The sequence below is a fragment of the Adiantum capillus-veneris genome, chromosome 26, assembly GCF_014529385.1.
Source record: "Adiantum capillus-veneris isolate H3 chromosome 26, ASM1452938v2, whole genome shotgun sequence".
NCBI lineage: Eukaryota > Viridiplantae > Streptophyta > Polypodiopsida > Polypodiales > Pteridaceae > Adiantum > Adiantum capillus-veneris.
The window spans coordinates 86,564,471-86,568,044 of NC_140956.1; the positions used below are offsets into that span (position 1 = coordinate 86,564,471).

At 42.2% G+C, this 3,574-nt stretch overlaps 1 pseudogene; it reads right to left on the bottom strand.

The window, feature by feature from the left end:
* Positions 1–1,233: 1,233 nt before the first annotated feature.
* Positions 1,234–2,359, bottom strand: LOC147423786 (germin-like protein 1-1 pseudogene; annotated as a pseudogene).
* Positions 2,360–3,574: the final 1,215 nt, after the last annotated feature.

A 3,574-nucleotide genomic window follows, 5' to 3' on the forward strand; every position in this document is an offset into this window, starting at 1 on the left:
TTGGATGCTTCTTAATTAATAGATGATTTGACTCTTACCTCAGATAAAAAGCTATGTATTTTACACATGCTGTCTTTTAATGATTGGGTCAAGGTTTTGGCTACCTTGGACAAGGAGTCCAAAGATGGGGTTAATATGATTTTCCATTACATAGCCCAACTACCTATACTTTCTGTACAATATCAGCAAGAGCTAGCCCTATTTTCTTCTTCTAGGGCTAAATTATCTAACTTTTTGAAAAAATTATGTGGCCTCAATCCATCTTTTATCAATACCCCCGTTGCTTCAACTGTCCCTCAAACCGGTGGTATTTTTGTAGAGACAGTGCGGCACTTAAAGCTGTCAAGGAATTGCAGAATAATCTTTTCTTCCTTAATGACTCTAACCTCTTAGAAATGGTACCCAAAGTATCCAAGGTTTTTCCTTTCCTACCAATTAGACAAATTAAAAGTGAATCTTTTGGTGTGGACGGCCATCAGCTCTGGGTTCTACCTAACAAAGCCTTTTTGACACCGATTCTTTGTGAAACTTAGGTATATCTAGCTAATCTTCCTACCTCCACAATTGAGGATTGTAGACTCAAGATTCTGAAAGGAGGACAATTCTTAGACAAAGGAGAACTCATTAAAGCTCCCTTCAAGCTTAACCTTATTGACCACTCCAAATGCTCTTCCAATACAGGTCTATACATTCAAACAAAAGGGAACATGGAGGTCGCTAAAAGTAATCCTGATTTCTACACAGAATCCATTTGGAATGTTTTTCGACCATATGTTAAATGTGCTTGTAAATTCTTGACCCTAAAGCATCGTGCGAATTCAACATTATGTGGTTTGACCATGCTATCTGGTTTATCCTCGACCATCTAGACTAACTCTTCCCCGAAAAGTCGGTGGACTTTCATCTATCCCTTATCTGTTCTTGGTTAGGTGGCTAAGCTAAACAATTAGTAATTGCTCAAATTTCTTTTAACATTTTTCATAGGCTTATGTTGGATATCCTCAAAGAACCGAAATCTAGTGAACGTGGGACATATTTGACTACTTATGCAAACTATAAAGGTGTTAAGATTATCACCAGTTTACTCAAGCCATGCAAAGAGTAGCGTAATATGTGAACATCCCCTTTTGCTCGTTGTGTGTGTGTGCGCGCGCGCATGTGCGAGAGAGAGAGAGAGAGAGAGAGAGAGAGAGAGAGAGAGAGAGAGAGCATATGTGTAAGAAAGCATATGTGTAAGAATGTGTGTCAATTTAAGTCTCCAAAGAGACTTCCCTTTCGTCGAAACACGCTTACACTCTTTGGTTTAGGACGTTAGAACTAAATCACACACATCCCAAAAATGTGTGACAAGCTATATATGTATGAATGTGTGTGTGACCTAGTGTGTAAGAATGTGAGTTGACCTTGAGAGAGCATTTATACTACTTTTTTTGGGATAGAGATTGAGACCTAGAGAGAATCTATAATACTTTTTTCTTGAAAGAAAAGGAAATTGAAATTACGCACAATCACACGTGACAATAGCATTATTGAATTACAATAGGGGATAGCTTTTTGGCTTGCTTAGCTTAGCGTGCGACAAGGGCCTTCTTGATGGCTAGGACTTGAGCCTCAGCGATGGCAAAGGTTTTCTCAAGCAGGGTGTTGGGGATGCCGGGGGTGGAGGCAAATAAGGCGGGGGCTACATTAGAGAGGCCAGGATTTTGGGAGTTGAAAGAGGCGTAGGCGAGAGCTTGGCCAGAGTCGGGAAGATTCATGCTGAAATGAATGAGGCCACGAGGAAAGATAAAGAGATCGCCAGCTTGCAGAGTAGCGGAGAAATAGTTTCCACTAGTATCAATGAACCCCGCAAGAACCGTCCCTTGGACAACCACTATCAACTCTGACGCACGGGGGTGTACATGAGGCTCAACAAGGCCTCCCGTGCTGGCATATTCTATTTTAACTATTGCAAGGCCTTGCGTATTGAGGGCAGGGAAGGAGGCCGCAGAGGCCAGGGTAGCCGCTAATCCCAGTGGGTTAGAGGTATTCCCTGTGCCTCTAAATAGAGAGGAATGAAAATCTGCAGAGCTTACTGTGGATGGGTTCTTGCAAGGAAGCCCATTGAAGAAGACGGTTGTGTTGCTAAGATCTGCTACGCAGTGGTCTACAATAGGGTCCGGATCGGCTGCGCATGCAGGAACGATATTCATGACCATAGATTGCTGCAGTAAGCTCAAAAAGGCAAGCCCCCACATGCAATAATTAGCTCTAAATCTCTCCATAATCATAGTTCTAAAGCTATATAAACTGCAGAATGCGGCGAGTGCTGATATTGTGATATGAAGCTGGCCGCTATTATAATTAGGTGCTGCAGTGATGTATAAGCGTCATATAATGCATTGCACTGCCATAGTTATATATAATATGCCATGGCCTCCTCAATCCAGCTACGTACGACTTTGGCGGCTGGCCAGCTTTGTCTGTATTTCTCTTTACCGGTAGCCTCAATCCAACTACTCTACAGTCTCTACGACTCTTCGCACACGTGCTTCAGCTTTCAAATGCGCTTCATTTTGTGTCAAAGACCTCCTCATCCTTTTGGTGTCAAAGACCTACAGGCTACATGACATTCATTCAATGATTCAATCGTTTCGCCTTTCAACCTTTTGTCTTCAAACTTTGGGAAATGCCATCTTTTGGAGGATTGACGGGGAAATGAAAGGGCCCACTTCATATTATTTGGGGCATCAAATATGTTGATTAGATCCGAAAAGGTCCAAATGGTTAAGCCTATGTGAGAAATGGGTATGATGAACTTGTGGGAGGTAAACCCCGGAGCAACACGCATGGGTTCACGTACACCAGCTTGCAATATGTCGGTACAGCTTTTAGATTAGATCGTTGCTATTGCTCTCACCAAGATGATTGGTTGTCCCCTTGGTTTTAATTGAAGGTGGTAACCTCAAAGTGTGTGTCGGACCACCTGCCATTGAGCATAAATTCTAAAAAACCAAAGAAGAAGATCATTGTCCCCAAGGATTCAAGAAGTTGCTCTTCAAAAGCTTGACCTCCAAAGCTTTGAGCAAGTTTCGAAAAGATGTGGGTTCGGGAAGCCCAAGGGCCTCGGATATTTTTGCCAAGAATATGCAAAAAGCATTAAAACTGCAAGCCCTAGAAGGAACAAGTATCAAGAGAGGCGCTTAAAGCAGCTCACTAACGAAGTGGAGCTTCTAACCACAAAAAAAGGGGTTTGCCTCGGAGGACGAGAACAAAAGATGGCTAGACGCTAAAATGGACTTAATTGATAACCAACTTGAGGAGGCGATCGAGGAAGGTCAGGATCTTATCCAGAGAAACCTTTCTCTAGCGAGAGGAGGCCAACCATGCTCACTTCTTTAGGGCCCTCAAAGTCAAAATAAATCAAAGATTGGTCTAGTCACTCACAGATAGGGATGAAAATGATCTTAAGAATCCATATGAAATGGCCTAATTAGTTTGGTGACCTAATAGGATATAAGAGTGTCCTTACGGGGTTTTGGAAAAAAATTCCAAAACCATAGTAGATTCACTCATTTTGGAAAATCCTTCATGA